Source organism: Penaeus vannamei, chromosome 7, assembly GCF_042767895.1.
Source record: "Penaeus vannamei isolate JL-2024 chromosome 7, ASM4276789v1, whole genome shotgun sequence".
Lineage (NCBI taxonomy): Eukaryota > Metazoa > Arthropoda > Malacostraca > Decapoda > Penaeidae > Penaeus > Penaeus vannamei.
The window spans coordinates 10,106,435-10,123,934 of record NC_091555.1 but is presented as its reverse complement, the minus strand read 5'-3'; the positions used below and the strand labels follow the sequence as shown (position 1 = coordinate 10,123,934).

The 17,500-nt window shown below is 47.5% G+C and overlaps 1 protein-coding gene across 8 annotated transcripts in view; it reads right to left on the bottom strand.

The window, feature by feature from the left end:
* The window catches only part of LOC113807867 (serine/threonine-protein kinase VRK1), a 107,220-nt gene that overhangs the window by 21,470 nt on the left and 68,250 nt on the right, over positions 1–17,500 (bottom strand). Inside the window, exon 1 of one of the 8 annotated variants that reach the window (XM_027359170.2) lies at positions 10,434–10,548. The exons of the other annotated variants lie outside the window; for them this stretch is intronic. The gene's annotated coding sequence lies outside the window, so the exon portion shown is untranslated. Of the gene's footprint in view, positions 1–10,433; positions 10,549–17,500 lie in introns of those variants that run through there. 8 annotated transcript variants of the gene reach the window in all.

Genomic DNA, 17,500 nt, shown 5'->3' with positions numbered 1-17,500 from the left:
TCAAGACTGAAAAGCTTCGCTGCATCGCTCGCCCGCAGATCGTCCGCGGATCGACGCTAACGACGCAGAAGGAAGAGGTGTACACCCCCCCCCCTCCCGCACCCTCCTCCCCTCCCCCTCTCCTCTCCCCAATCCCCACACTGCAGCCCGAAGTAGGAAACCCCCGCTGCAGTCCTTTCGTAAAATGTAACTAATGATAGCGACGATGATGATAACGATAGTGATGATGATGATGATGATAGTGATGGTGATGGCGTCATAGATAACGACATCAAAGCTAGAATAAACAGTCAATAATAGTAACAGAAATACTAGTACCTTTTCTTCCCCTCTCTAACGGTGACTCTAATTAAGCCATAAACATCAAAGAAAAGAAGAGAAAAATGAACAAAATACAGCGATCGTCTTCACTTCTGCATGGAATACCTGGCTTCAGTAAGGAGGAAAACGTCGTCCTGAAATTCGGTGCCAAGGTTTCTCGCGAACAAAAACACGCGTTCGGGTGATAAGGTCACGCACGAACAGACACACTTACGATACATCAACATATTTATAAAAAAATACAAACATACGAACATTCTCAAACTCACATACATAACCCTTACAACACAGAGACAGACACATTCACATACCCCCCACCCCCCACCTAAACGCCGGACGCTCGCCTCAGCAGCCAACACAATGCCAACAACGTAGGCAACTGGCCATCTTCCAACACTCCTTCCAACACCTCCTCCCAAAAATGCGAGGCTAAAACTGAAAGCACAAGATGCATGCACTGTCACTGAACCAATCGTCGCCCAAGACTACAACTCGGTCAAGGATCTGTCGAAAAGCCGTTACCAATTTCATTCACAAACACGCATTTCATAAAACGAAATTCATTCCGTGCAACTTACCAAAACAACATCATCACGGCATCGCGTAGGGCGGACCGCAATAACAAAGCGTGCGATGTGCAAATACCCTGACCCATTCATAGACATCCTACACCAGACACAACAAACACAAACAAATAAAAAATACACGAAAAAATAGCATCTAAAAACACAAGAATCCCCAAACCCTCCAATCGTACCACAGGTGTACCCCAAGTTTACTCCGCAAACACGCTTTCCCGCCGCCGAGTACAGGACTACAGTCGCCCCCTCGGTACTTCGTGCATGTACCCGGGTGCCAATGTTACCACACATACACACCTTCAGGGGCTAAATATAAGAAAAGACCGGAATCCCACCCGTGTGATGGCGCCCATGCGTAATTCGGCTGCATCTTAAAACTACGATAAAATAAAATTCGCAAGGGGAAAGGAATCACGCACGATAATAAAATGACGGAGTACAAGGAGGTTGAGCAGGAAACAAAGACAAGATACAGTGCCGAGAAAACATAACTCTTGTGGGACTCTCCAAGCACGCGAGGCAGTCCTGAGCCAAAGAAATAAAGACCTTGCCAAGCCAGTCAACCGCACCATACTTGCGCCAAAACTTACATAACCTTTTTAAGCACACACACACCCATCGCCGATCAACGCTTATTCGAACGTACCCAAGATCCCTGCCCTGGTACCCCCCCTGCCATGCCCCTCCTACCCTAGCCCCTACCCCCACCCCCCTCAGCTACATAACACATGCAACCTATCAAGCGTGATCGATGATGATGCCACCAATTCCGAGCCTAAGTCGAGGTGGGGGATGCTGAAGGGGGGAAGGTCGCGCGCCCCACCTGCCTGCCTGCCTGCCTGCTTGTCTGCCTTCCTGCATCCCTTCCCTGCTCCTGTCTACCTTCCTGCGCCCTTTCCCTGCTCCTGTCTGCCTTCCTGCGCCCTTTCCCTGCTCATGTCTACCTTCCTGCGTCCTTCCCTTCTTCTGCCTGCCTGCCTGCCTGCGCCCTTTCCCAGTTTGCTTGCCTGCCTGGACCCCATCCCCGTCTACCTGTCTTTGCCTGCCTTCCACGCTTCTCTGCTTGGCTGCCTACCTCCGCCACAACTGCCTTGTTCGCCGCCTTGAGAGACAGTCGGACAAGGACGTTTATTAATGCTCGCACGACATTGCACTCACTCGCGTTGACCCAAAAACACCAAACACACACGTACACACATCCACGTTATCTAAAATAAATAAAAAAGCTTCTCATCAAATACAAACATCCATTAAATTCCAAAACACGATTTTTCTCGGCAAAAAAAAAAAAAACGGGGACAATTGATCCCCTCTTATGATTTATCCTCACTGAGCCGTAGCCGAGTCTCACGATAAGGGTTATCTATATTGCGGTGTCTGCGTTTTATCTATCATTCCCATGGGCGCATTTTCTCTATCTGCTTATCTAATACCACTCGACATGATAACGGATATATATTAACAATCCCCCACCCCCCACCCCCCACTCTCTCTCTCTCTCTCTCTCTCTCTCTCTCTCTCTCTCTCTCTCTCTCTCTCTCTCTCTCTCTCTCTCTCTCTCTCTCTCTCTCTCTCTCTCTCTCTCTCTCGTTCACGAAGTAACAATGCATCTCCCAAGCGACGACAAAAGCCCCCCTCCCTCCCCCCGCCTTTCCCTTACGTCAAAAAGTTCCTTGAACAGTCATCTCATACCCCACCCCTTTACCCCTTTACCCCCCCCCCCTCCCCCAATACAGAGCAGCAGCGACGACCCTGAGGAAAAGCGCTCGGTGACGACCTGGTTACCGAGCGCCGTCGCCACGGGGCTATCTTTAAACCGTGCTACCTGGAGGAGGAGGAGGAGGATGGGGAGGGAGAGGAGGAGGGGGAGGAGGAGGAGGAGGAGGAGGAGGAGGAGGGGGAGTAGGAGGAGGACGAGAAGAAGAAGAAGAATAGGAAGAAGAATAAGGGGAGGAGGAGGAGGAATGGTAGTGGTGGTGGTTATAGTAATAGTAATAGTAATAGTAATAGTAACTAGTAGCAGTAGCAGTAGTAACAATAATAATAACAACAATAATAATAACAATAGTAGTAGTAGTAGTTCCAGTAATAACAATATTAATAGTAATTGTAATAATTGAAGTAATTGTAGTAGTAGTAGCACTAGTCGTAGTATTAGTCGTCGTTAAAGTAGTAGTAGTAGTAGTAGTAGTAGTAGTAGTAGTAGTAGTAGTAGTAGTAGTAGTAGTAGTAGTAGTAGTAGTAGTAGTAGTAGTAGTAGTAGTAGTAGTAGTAGTAGTAGTAGTAGTAGTAGTAGTAGAAGACGACGACAAAGATGCCGGCGGCGAAGGGGGTGAGGGAGGGAAAAGAATGGGGGGGGGGCTGCCCTTGTCCCCGTCACGTGCCCGGCCCACACCTGTCCGGGACGCAACTCGCTCTATCTCTACCTGCCTGTCCTTAAGTTAGGAGGCAACAAGGTCTTACGGGCGGAGAAGGGGGGGGGGGGGGGGAGGAAAGGCTTCTTGTCTTTAGTGCAAATAAATACAAATGGGCATTTCACGTCTTTACGCCCTTGACAATTCAAGGTGTAAAGGCATGAATGAAATCAAACATGGAAATAAACTACATACAAAATGAAATGATGATGATGATGATGATAATAATAACAATAGTAATGATAACAACAATAACAATAGTAATCATAACAACAATAACAATGGTAATAACAATAACAACAATAATAAAAACAACACTGGCACTAGTCATGGCTATGGAAGGGAGACGTGGAGGGTGATAATAACAGCAAGGGCGAGCGATAAGAGCCAGGATGTTGGTATCGCGTGTAGAATACCCTTAACTTACACCCTAATCTTGTTTCTATGTCAGGACTACATTCATAACTTATCCATACGATATTTTTTGTGCCGAGTAACTATGACGAATAATAATACAAATTATATCCAAGATATTCTTCGACACTCAACCACCCTGCAGCTAAGAAACAAGTACACAAACAAACAAACAAACACGTGTAGCTACTGACTAACTACTAGCTCAGAAAAGCGCTTAATCCCCTGAAGAAATAAACACGTGAATGAGCTGCCCAACCCAGCCATGGTAAATATCAACAAATGGACAATGCGCAAGCCAAGTAAGGCACCGCGCGAGTTTTAGTGGCCATAAAAACACGCGATAGAGATCCGAGACACAAAACAGAATCCATTCAAAACTACGAACTCTTACGCTCACAGAAAAAAAAAAAACTCGAGGCTGAAACTCCCATACACTGTATACTACGAGAGATTGGTGGGGGGGTCAAGACAAGATAAAATCTCTCTCTCTCTCTCTCACACTCTCACTGTGTGTGTGTGTGTGTGTGTGTGTGTGTGTGTGTGTGTGTGTGTGTGTGTGTGTGTGTGTGTGTGTGTGTGTGTGTATGTGTTTGTTTGTGTGTGTGTGTGTGTGTGTGTGTGTGTGTGTGTGTGTGTGTGTGTGTGTGTGTGTGTGTGTGTGTGTGTGTGTGTGTGTGTGTGTGTGTGTGTGTGTGTGTGTGAGAGAGAGTGTCTGTCTGTCTCTGTCTGTCTCTGTATGTCTGTGTCTGTGTCTGTGCATGTACCTCTGTCACACTTCCCCCTCACTCTTACTCACTCACACGCACACACAAACCTGTAGTAAATATCGTATTCCCCCTCCTTCCAAACGGCACGCGGCTGCCACGTATGTCCATCAACTGATAAAGGACAATTCCTTTTAAGGCGAGAGGCGAATTATACTCGTAGCCCTTCCCGCCGGACTGTCACTCCGCCCCGACCGGCTCTGTGCCTAAGACCTGCGTACCTGAACCCTTCTAGTTTATTCTAGTAGCCTAGTAGATGTCTATTATTGGCACTGCTAATAATACCATTACAAGCAATAACAGTAACAAAAGTAATAGTGGAGGTGATGATGATGATGATGGTGATGATAATAATAATAATAACTACAACCATCATAGCTATTACTACAATCATGGCACGAGTGACTTTTACAATCATTTCATCATTAGTACTGCTGATGATGAGAACAGCAACGCTATAATCCTTGCAAAACGAGTATTAATAGTAACGACCCCGACAGGTACAAGTATAAACCTCGGACCTGCAATGGAGGAAGACTTTGCAACTAAAAAAAGAAAAAAAAAAGAAACGCGCACTGCCTCGGCTTCCCCTTGGCCTACCTTCCTCGCCCCGCATAGGCTTCGCTCCCAATCCCTCTGTCCTGGACTCAACATGCCTCCCCCGTCCCATCCTACCCACCACATGGCCAAAGAAAGGGCAGGATTTGTTGGGGGGGAAAAAGGATTATAAGAGGATTATTATCTCACTCTGACGCGTCCTCTCCTGTCCCTCTCGGCTTCGCACATAAGCGGTGTGGGTAATGGGATAACAAAGCCGCGTCGCGTTCTTATTCGCACCTTCCCAAAAAGAGAAAGGGTGCCAATCGACGAAAGCCTTTCAAGTGTGCGTGGACGTGCGTTATTGTCCGTGCACGTACATACCGTGTGAAAGAAAGAGGGGGGAGGAGCGAGTGGCGTAATAAGAAATTATCTTCGAAAAAAAAATGTTCGAAAGCAATAAAACCAAAACAAGGCTCCAAACAAATGCGTAGCGGGATCTCCAGAACCGCGAGCGCCCCGGGATGGCAGGAGGCAGGCGTGCTCAACGGCGCAACACCCAACAGGTGCATGAACATCGCCATGAAGAGCGCCACGCGGCCATGCACGAGGCGGCCGCCACTTAAAGCTATCCTCATCATCATCCTCACTCACGCCCTCGTGCATGCGAGTAAACATCCCCCTCCCCCCTCACATCCAACCGCCCGCCCACCAACACGCCCCTGCGCCATCACCCAGCGTTGCAAGCGCCGTGTCTCTTTGCAAACGGAAGGCTGGTTGCGCCCCTGCAATCCCGCACCGAACTCCCGGGCAGCGAGTCGCCAGCGCAACCCTGCGCGAACCCGAGACTCAGTTGCAAGGGCATTTCACCGCGGGAAAGCGACACCGCAAGGCATGACGCGCCCTTTGCAATAAGACGCAACAATTCTACATCACCACCGCCCACCCGCCCTCGCAATCACCCCTGCCGGCCACTCACGCCCACGTCCCTTGAGGCCGGCTTGTGCTATGACGTCACAAGGTTCATACCCCGGGGTGCTTTAGGTACAAATCTCTGATAACCAAATGCCTCCCCCTCCCACATGGGTAAGACCCCCGCCTCCCCCACCCCAGGGCAGGATCTAACACTTAGGCGCGCTGGCGTCACCCTCCGGAATTATCTGCACATGCCTCCATCTTCTTCGAGTTTGCTTCTTTTGGGGAGACCGTGTGAGCATCTGCCTGTGCATGTGTGACTTCTGGCCAGTTACTCTATACTTGTGAGTGCGCGAATGCATGTCAAGAAGTCGGGGCACACGAATGCATGCCTGCGTGTGTGCGTGAGCGTGTCTCAAGGCCGCGAAGGACTGCCTGCCTGCACACTGGCTGCCCCACTCGCCGTAACAAACAACGGCCTCCAGTGCGGATATTAAGTGGCTGCGGGTTTTTATCAACGCGGAGCCAGCTGGCAGGCAAAACACCAGCGCAGCGCCGCCACACAACGCGGATCCTGGCCAACCTACTCGCTCGCAGCTTTCCGAATTTTACCTTTGGTGATCACTAAAATCAACTGCACCTTTATTCTTCCCACATTCGCTTGGAATTCTAAAAAAAAAAAAGACACCAGACAGACACGCAGACACCCGACAAGCAGGAGCGAGAAGAAATCGAGACAGTTAAGGGGTGACGCACGAGACTTTTTCCCTACATTTCTTCCTCCCTCTCTCCCTCCCTCCCTCATCCACCGTCCTTATCCTCCCCTCCCTACACCCTATACCCTCCTCCGTCCTGCGTAACTCCCCACCCTCTCCCACCCCCACTCCAAGGTCGCCCGGCGTGCAAAACTGATCCGACTTGCCACTCACCTCAACTATTTCATTTCTCGCGCGACCTCTTCGACCATGGCCAGCCTCACGTGACGTCACAAGTGTTCTCGCCAAGGATACTCACGCAAAAAATTATAACCCAAAAAATAGAACAAATACATAAATATATCAATCAACAAAATACAATATACCACACGCCACCAATACTTTCTTGAACGTAATGTTTGTTTCTCCCGTTTTCGTATGCCAATTGCTTAAAAAATAATAATAATAATTAGCTCAAGCAAAGTGCAATTTCTCTCAGATCTTATTAAAAGCTCGAACGCACTAGACAAACAAACAGCATGAAAGCACCCGTGAGAGCCTGGCCCCCGCAACAAGGATCCCTGACACTTCCAAGGGTACGAAGGGGGGGGGGGAAGAGTGCACAGCAGGGAGGGGAAGAGTAAGGAGACGGGGGGGGGGGGGGGGGAGCGGTGGGTGAGGGAAGACGAGGATAGAGATGAGAAGAAGAGGGAGAAGAAAAGAAGATATGAGAGATGAGAAGAGGAAGAATGGAAAGGAGTAGATGAGGGAGGGGAAGGTAGAAAAGAGGATGAGATAGGACGAATAGAAAAGAGGAAGTGAAGATGGAGAGGAGAAGGGGAAGGAGGCAAAATCAGAAAAGGAGATAGGAGATGGGATAGTGGGAACACAAGATGAGGAATGAAGTAAGATAAAGGTAGGTGGAGAAGGTGGGGGAGGGGGAGGGGGGTTGAGGATACCGCGGACTCCTTGTCTACTCCTCGACGCCTCTCAACGCGCACCTTAATTATTCCCTCTAACTGGCGCCGAGGACCTTCCGTCCCAAAAATACCCTCTTATCTAAAATAACCCTCTTCGAATCATACGCATCTACAAAATGAACGACACATGACCCCTTAAATAAGCTACAACCCAAAACCCCAAAGTCATGCAACCCCTTATGTCCGGCCAATGAAAAACGAAGAAGAAACAACCAAATCACGTCAGAGGGTCCCGCGAGTACCCTCTCCCCCCCTTCCCCTTCCACCCCCCGCAAGCACCGCCCGGGACCACATTGCAAGCAACGTGACTCGACCTTGCTCGCTCCGACCACTCTTCCTCCTTGGAAAACTTTTGGGAGCCTTTTAAATCTGTGTAAAAAAAAAAAGTTTGGTAATTTATTGTCTGACTTCCTCTTTAGAGATAGGCCTTTTTTATTACCCTTTTAAATATATCGTCTTTTCCATCACAGTTACGACATTCTCTACTCTCCTGTATGTTCTTCCCTTCTTCTGTTCTCTTTTCCCCCCTCCTTGTTGCTACGAGTGTCTCACGGGCATCTTGCATTGAAACCCACGCGTGCGCACCTACCCCCATGCCCAACCTCCCACCCTACCCTTGACAGTCATGTGTGCTGTGCATAAAGATCTTTCAAAAAGCAGGTAGCATTACGACACGGCACCCCCTCCCCCTTCTCCCGTCTCTCCGGAACGTACGCGCTTGTACCTCTGACATCGCTGTGACACAACAATGCCATCCCCTCGCCCCCTTCTCATCCCCCTTCCTTGCCCCCAATAATTGTCTTCCTTTAGTCCTTCCCTTCAACTCCTATTCCCTTCTCTCCCAACTTATCCTTTCCATAAGCGAGGCATCTCCTTCCCCTCCCTTTTTCCTTTTGCCCTTCTTACGCTCCCTCAATTGCTATGACCTCTACTACCCTTCCCCTTTCTCTCCCCCTCTCCCTATAACCCCTTTCTTTCCCCCTTCCCCGATATCCTTAATGAACCTTCACTTCCCTCCCTTTCCCCTCACCCCTTCCCTTCCCTCCCACTCCCCCATTTTCCACCCATCTTTCCCCTCACTCCTTTCCACCCCCTCCACAACGAACCCACCCCTCCAATGCTCCCTGTCCACCATTTGCCATCTCCACCCCACTCTCCCACATCCAGCACCCCAGCCTCGTCCCCAGTCGTCCTTCCAGCCCCCCGTTGACGTCTTCACTCCCGATGCAATCTATGATGCCACTTCAACAAAGGCCGGAGGGAGGGAAGAGGGGGGGGGATCTGGAGACACGTGAAAGGGGAGGGGGAGGGAAGGCATTCCTTGTTACCGAAGACGCATGTGGTTACTATTCTTCTTTTTCATTTTCATTCGTATTAATGTCTTTTAATTTTTTTCTTCTTGCTTTTGTTTGTTTTGCTTTTTCAATGCAAGGCATTGACGACGATGTCCGTCATCCGTGCAACAAGGCGAAGGGCATCTTGGTTCATGCGGCTGACGATGTCCATTCTATCACTCCCTCTCTACTCTGAAACTAACACAACCCCTTTTAAAACATTCCGCAGCATTTTAGTTAATTTATTTCCGATAAGATTTCGCTCATGATACAACACACTCATACACATCCAAACATCTACGAAACTACCTGACAAATACAATGAGGTAATCCACACGAAGCCACAAATCCTTAACAAGTAAGTCCATAACGTCCGTGAAAATACAATTACAACAAGACTCCTAACAACAACACCAACAAAACACACACCCTGAATACCTTGCAACAAGCAACACAAAAGTAACCTCGATAGCAAACTGGTAAACGCAGAGGATATATGGACCTAACAGATAACAAACGCACAAGTAAATAAATACATAAAAAGCCGCAACGGATGAGTCATCCCAGAAAGAAAACGCACGGAAAACAAGGAAGTGAATGGTGTAAAATTTACCTCCCAAAAACGAGGAAAGTAAGAAACAAATACCACACGAAAATAGAGAGCATCAAAAAGGGGTAAAATAAATCAAAAGTTCAAAAATGGAAACACGAAAGATAAAGTAGAGTAAAAAAAAAAAGTAAAACATAAATATACAAATGCAAACCCGATAGAAAAATCAAATGACCGTAACATACACCTAACGAAAAACTAAAAAAAAATCTCGAAATAGAAAAATAAAAACACCCCAAACGAATAATATAAAGTCATAAAATACGCCTCCTTATATGGCCCCGCGCGCGACCTGGCTGCGGCGGCGGGACAGCGGCACTACAACCCGAGAAGCCCCGCAGCCGTGTCGCCGCCGCCACCCGATCCCGCCGCCTCCTCTCGCCGCAAGGACGCTTTCCCGTGCTAAGCCCTTCGTGGAAAGTCGTTCGCTGGTATGGGGGGGGGAGTGAAGAAAAGGGGGAAGGATAGACGAGACATAAAAATGAAGAAGAAAATTGGGAAGGGTTGTAGAGACATAAATATGAAGAAGAAAAGTGGGAAGGATTGTAGACATAAAAATGATGAAGGAAAGAGGGAAGGATAGTAGAGACATAAGAAAAAGAAAACGGGGAAGTATAGTAGAATCATAAAGATGAAGAAGAACAGGGGGAGGATTGTAGGAATATAAAAAATGAACAGAAAGGGACACGATAAAACAAAATCACGAAAGAGAAAAATAATGAACAGCTGGGAAGCCAGCCTATCGCAGATGGGAAGAGGAAGAGGAAGAATAAGACATAAAATGGGGGATTTAAACACAGGTTTCTTCCCACGGCAAAATGAGCCACAGAATAACCAAAACCCATCAATCAACTAATTAACTCACCTGTCCTTTAAAACCGCATCCAGTAATCGAACTCAAACACACAAATGCCACATAATCCACACAACGAAGTCCACACTGACGAAACACGGACCTTAACATCCGTCTCTGACACGACCCAAGCCAAAACTAAACACCTCATAAACCGTTGGAAGTCAGGTCATCCCATCACCCCCCTCCACTCTCCTCCACCCTTGGGCTGACCTCATATGACCCGCCCCCTCCTGAGACCCGAAACAGCCAACAGAAACTAGTACACCCCCCCCCCAGTTCTTTCTCCTGAATGCGGAAACTTGGCATCATATATGAGGGGTCATCAAGTCAAAATCATATTCTAAATATTATATTACATGATTTTCCTCCAAGAGAACCAATTTCTTCAATGATTCTCACTCTAAGATGGGATAATATTTCCTTTTCTTTTATATATTTTATACTGAGGTGATATATTCCAATTATTTTTCCACTAAAATGAGATAATATTTTCATCATATATTTCACTAAGGTGGGACAATCTCTTCAACAATATCCATTTAGGAAATAAAATGCTGATGCTTCAAAATATTTACGTCGTAATATGAACAATCAGCATGGAAAACATACATCAACGTCTTAGCATGTTCATAAATCCCCATGTTTTAATTAGCACCTCGGGATCCCAAACAGAGTCGCCACCAGAGTGCGAAATGGCTACCAGCATCTGCCAGCCAAACGCCACATCTGAATGCCCATTTACTCGAGATTAATGACCGTTCACTGTAAAGACAACCCGCTTGTATCAGTAAAAAAAAGAGATAGGAGTATATCCTAACCATGAACCTCTATGTGCTTATAGTCTTACCAACGGAATTAAAATATTCAAGAACATAAGGGAAAAATGACCTGCCCTCTTACGAAAACAATTTCTCCTCCTCTCTCTCCCCCGTTCGCAGCAATCAGCTGACGAGACAAATAAGGGCAGCGCGCATTGTAAACACACCGTTTCGCAACTTCCCACCTTTCGTTCGAAATTCCGATTACCTAAAGTTCCCGAGATAATTTCGCCAATAAAACGAAGAGGACGAATATGGATCGAGGCAAAGAACGCATAATAATCACCATTTACGTACAAAATAATGAATAATATAGTTACAAAAGTAAAACACCAACACCAAATATGGGCTCGTAACCCCCCAAGGTCACCAGCATCGCCAGACGCAAAACTCTCCGAGGAAGACGCAACAATAACAACGCAACGTACCACAAGTCGGTAGATTCGAAAAAAAAATGTGATTGGAAGTGGTTGTCAATGAGTAAACGAGTAAATGAGTGAGGGAGTATAGCGGCCGAGTTGCCAGTTAGCGACATGGAAGAAAATGCGAGTGGCCAGTGTAAATGAGGCCGAATATCACCTCGGGACAGGCTGCTGCTGCTGCTCGGTTGGAGGTCAAATACAATGGCGCTGTTGTTGGGGGGCTTGGTTATTCCCTTCGCTCGTGCTAACTGAAGCCTGGGGAAAGAAGGATAAGGGGGAGGGAAGGGAGAGGGGGAGAGAGAGAGAGGGAAGGGAGAGAGAGAGAGAGAGAAGAGAGAGGAGAGAGAAGGAGAGAGAGAGAGGAGAGAGAGAGGGAGGGAGAGAGGGAGGGAGGGAGGGAGGGAGGGAGGGAGGGAGGGAGGGAGAGGGAGAGGGAGAGGGAGAGGGAGAGGGAGAGGGAGAGGGAGAGGGAGGGAGAGGGAGAGGGAGAGAGAGGGAGAGAGAGAGAGAGAGAGAGAGAGAGAGAGAGAGAGAGAGAGAGAGAGAGAGAGAGAGAGAGAGAGAGAGAGAAAATGAGAGAGAAGAAAGAAAGAGAGAGAAATTGAGAAAGAAAGAGAGAAAATGAGAGAAAGAAAGAGAGAGATAGAGAAAATGAGAGAAAGAAAGAGAGAGAGAGAAAATGAGAGAAAGAAAGAGAGAGAGAAAATGAGAGAAATAAAGATAGAGAAAATGAGAAAGAAAGAGAGAGAAAGAAAGAGAGAGAAAATGAGAGAAAGAAAGAGAGAGAGAGAAAACGAGAAAGAGAGAGAGAAAATGAGAAAGAAAGAGAAAATGAGAGAAAGAAAGAAAGAGAGAGAGAGAAAATGAGAGAAAGAAAGAGAGAGAGAGAGAGAGAAGGAGAGGAGAGAAAGAAAGAGAGAGAAAAAAGGAGAGAAAGAAAGAAAAAGAGAGAGAGGAGAGAGGATAAAACAAAACACACACTCTCCCTCTCCAAATGTCTCCAAACAGGCAGGCCTTGCATACCCGGCTATCCAGTGACGTCAATGTATGCAGAGCGACGGGCGGCAAACAGGCAGGGAAGAACTCGAGGCAGGAAGTCGGAAGTCAGGACACGGCCCAGGGGGGGGGGGGGTACACTAGGGGGCAGGGATGGGAAGAGAGAGAAAGAGAGAGCCAGGCCGAAGAGCAGATATATGGAGGGGGTAAGCTAGGGTAGGGGTAGGAAAGGGAAGGGGTAGAGAGGATCACATGACCACATGAGGGATGGAGGAAGAGGAGAGATGTGGGAGATTTGGATGAGGAAGGAGGAGGGTGGAGAAAGGGAGGAAAGGGGAGTAAGGACAGAGGGGAGATGAGGAGTCGAATTAGAAAGGAGGGGAAGTGAGGGAGGGAGAAAGGAAGAGATGAGGAGCCGAACGAGAAAGGAGGGGGAAGTGAGGAGAGAGAAAAGAGGGAGAAAGGGAGAGATGAGGATTCGAACGAGAAAGGAGGGGAAGTGAGGAGAGAGAAAAGAGGGAGGTGGGGAGGATTCGAACGAGAAAGGAGGGGAAGTGAGGAGAGAGAAAAGAAGAAGAGGCGAGGTGACGAGGATTCGAACGAGAAAGGAGGGGAAGTGAGGAGAGAGAAAAGAAGAAGAGGCGAGGTGAGGAGGAGTCGAACGAGAAAGGAGGGGAAGTGAGGAGAGAGAAAAGAAGAAGAGGCGAGGTGACGAGGATTCGAACGAGAAAGGAGGGGAAGTGAGGAGAGAGAGAAAAGAGGTGGGAGAGGGTGTGGAGCCCGGTGAGGTCATCCGCACGGCTCGGGGGGCCAACCAGAATCGAGCGGAGCACAACACAAACACGGAAATGCAACCCGACGCTTACGGTGTCGAGGATACGGAACCGAGGCGAGGGCGCTTCGCCGCTTCCTCGCTTCCTCGGTGGCTTGCTCGGTCTGTTTGCATGCGAATGAACCCAAAAAAGGAGAAACGAGTAACTGATTTTTACTCTTCGCCGCCTTCATTCCTCGCTTCCTTCCTGTCCACTTCCTTTCGCTTCAAACACCATGAATCAATCGCTCTAAATACATCTGGAATTGCTTTACTAACTTCAATTATCGACGGTAACTTACAATAATAAGCAGTCTGATAAACACTCGATCCTATAAATAAAACTTTGAATCAGTCCCGTGACAATTTAAGAACTATAAAAGTATGAATAATTTCCTCCTCACTTTTACTTGTTCCTGCCAAAATGGGAACCCCCAGACCCCCTGGGGATCCAGCTCGCCCCCCTCTCTCGCCGGAACGGAGAGAGGGGGGCGGGGAGAAAGGGAGAGAGGGAGAGAGGGAGAGAGAGAGAGAGAGAGAGAGAGAGAGAGAGAGAGAGAGAGAGAGAGAGAGAGAGAGAAGAGAGAGAGAGAGAGAGAGAGAGAGAGAGAGAGAGAGAGAGAGAGAGAGGGGGGGGGGGGTTGTAAGAAGGGAGAAAGAAGGGAGGGACGGAAGGAAGAAAAATCCTGACACCTTGCCTCTCTTCATCCCCTTGGCATGATTCCTGCGTTTCATATCTCTGAGGAACAATGTTTTTATTCTCCTCACGCCCCCCTGTCCAAGCTGTCTGCCTGCCTTTCTCTCTCTTTAAACTAAAAGTTCTGCGAATAATTATTGTTTGATTTTTTATACAAATCAACCTATTTCATTATATAGAATAAAAGTTAAGCCGATCTGCACTTCTCGCACAGGTCTCTTGTATATTCTCTGATTATATGATCCTCCCCCCTTCCTCCCTCTCTCTCTCTCCCTTCCTCTCTTCCCCCCCCCTCTCTCTCTCTCTCTCTCTCTCTCTCTCTCTCTCTCTCTCTCTCTCTCTCTCTCTCTCTCTCTCTCTCTCTCTCTCTCTCTCTCTCTCTCTCTCTCTCTCTCTCTCTCTCTCTCTCACCACTCACTCACCACTCACTCACTCACTCACTCACTCACTCACTCACTCACTCACTCTCTCTCTCTCTCCCCAAACAAGCGCATCGTCACACTAAAAGAGAGTTAACTGCGTGCAGTTACAAGCGAGGCGATGAGACGAGCACCGGCCATTCTCAACAGGTGGCTCAAGTGGGAAGCCCTCACTCACTCTGTCTCCCCAAGCCCCTGCCCCTGCCCCTTTCCCTACCGCTATCCGTACCTTTTCCCCTTCCCGCATCTCTGCCCCTGTCCTTTCCACCACCCCTGCTCCTGTCCCCTTCCCGTCCCACTGCCCCCGTCTCTGCCTAAGCCCTTACTGTCCCCTGTCCGCCCTTTTGCCTCCAACCCCTTCCCCGACCCCTGTCTGTCCCTGCCCCTATCCCTATCCCTATCCCCTTCCCCTCCTTCTCGGCCTGCCTCTGTCTTGGCGTATGTGAACTGCGTAAGTGCTTATCGTACTCTGCAGCCTTGACTCCCTTGCTAGCGACTTCCTCTCCGGTGCAACGCCAAAAATAGGGATGCCTGTGCGTTCGCTGTACAACGGGGGGACTCAGCGCAGCGTAAATACCAATGAAGAGTAAGAACAACGCTGTGTCTCGTTCATCAGCCAAGAAGAAGTAGTAGTAAAAGAAGTAGTAGTAATAGGAGAAGAAGAAGAAGAAGAAGAAGAAGAAGAAGTAGTAGTAGTAGTAGTAGTAGTGATGTTAGAAACTGTACCAGGGCATACTCTTTCGATAATCATCCGTGATATTCAGTATAATCAATGAAAGACTTCAGTAAAAATATATATATATATATACACTTAAAACTTTAAAAAAACTTAGTTACTCGACATCGAAACATATCTCTTCCACCGCAACGAGAGAGAGGAGAGAAGAGAAAAGGGAAAATAATAATAAAACAGAAAAGAGCGAGAAGAGAAAAAATGAAAAGAACGAAAAGAAGAGATGGAGAGAAGAAAAGAAGAGAAGAAAAGAGAAAGAGAGAGGGAAAAAAGAAAGAAAAAGCGAACGGCGAATAACAAAGAAAACACTCGCACGCACCCGCACACCCCATCTCAAGGGCCTGGCCAGGGAGCGTGGAGATTGAGGTCGGCCAGACAAACGAGATAGTCTCAAGGCCGTCCCCGGATTGCACTTGCTTGCGCCAACGCCACTTTGCTTGCTGCATGCAAATGGGGGTTGCCGCGATACCTCCCTCCTCCTCCTCCTCCTCCCTCTCCCTTTTCCTCAACTCATCATATCCTTCCCCACTTCCTCTCTTCCACCCTTCTTCCTTTTAGTTTATTTTTCGTTGCTTCTTATTTGTTTCTTTTGGCGAAGGAGGTAGAAGAACGAGTTAAATATAGTTTAGCTCTATCTCAATAGATCGCTTAGTTGTTTTTGATAAAGATAATATTACTATACTACTAATAATAATAATAATAATAATTGATGGTGATAACAACAACAATAATGACAATAATAAATAAATCATAATAATAACTGAATAATGATAATAATAACAACAACAACAACAACAACAACAACAACAAATAATAACAATAATAGCAAAAACAATAAGAACAAAATAATAATAAACGGCGAAACAAACTTCCTTCCACACAAGGATCCTCCCACACTTAATTAAGGGCACAAGTTAAGTTCCGCGACACCCAAGTCCCCTCAACCGCCCCCCCCCCTTCTCCTCCTTCCACCCGCCCCCTCCCTCCCTCCCTCCTGCTGCAGACAAAAGACCAAATGGCACTCCAGAGACAAAAGCAAAACAAAATACTGAATTTTTAAAACGAAATCGAGTGTGAGATTATAAGACAGAAAATGTTTGCGAGGCAACTTTTAAAATTACTGAGGAGATAGTTCAATAAATATATAATTAGACAGACAAGTAAATAAATAAATAATAGCTAACATTCTAACAGACTGATAAACAAATATAAAGAAACACAGACAGACAGAGAGGGGTAAAACAAGTATATAAACATACAGACAACCTGAATCGACACAGAAACAAACAGAGGAAGACAGACAGACAAACAAACAAGTAAACACGCACACTCTCACTCTCACTCCCTCTCCCTCACCCTCTCTCTCCCTCTTCCTCCCCCCCCTCTCTCTCTCGCTTGGACATCTTTCCCTGGCTTTTTACAGGGCATGTAAACTGCTCTGTAACTTTTTTTCCCAAATCAAATCAATCTCGCTCTCTCCTTCGTCACGAATCAAAATGAAAAGCAAGAAAACCTGGAATATTTTTGAATGAATACTTGCCAAGCGAAGTGAAGTTAACTGGAATATTTTACAAAAATGGATATGAATGATTAGCTTTGATCTTTAATATTAGTCATCTGAAGATTCCTTTCGAAGTAAGCCTCGTGTTAGGAGAATTCCCCTTGGCGCAACCTCCCCAACGGTGCTGCAGTCCCCAACCCTCCCCCTTCATCGTCCCTGTTCATGGTGGGGCGACTGGGACGCTGCATCATGGTCGACGGCCTATTGATCTGACGCCTCGTTAGCATGTTGGACGGAAGGCAAATCGACCCTCCTTGGTCGATCGCTGGGGCGGGCGCGATGGTGGATGTGACCACGGTCTATATAAGTACTTATATAGACCTTGGATGTGACGACGGGATGGAGAGAGGGAGAGAGAGAGAGAGAGAGAGCAGACAGATACAGAGAGATAGAGAGAAAATAAGCGAGTAAGAAGGTAAGTAAGACAAGAGAACCAAAACCACTCCCCCCATCACTGAATCTTCCCCCAGCGCGAGAGGGAAAATAAAGATCCTGTCCCACATCTGACCTTCCTCTTGTGTACCATTACGGAGTCCCGCCTTCCCTCCCTCCCTCACCCCCTCTCGCCGATCTCAAGTCCCTCCCTTCCTCCCTAGCTGGTCATAAATCCCTCTCCTCC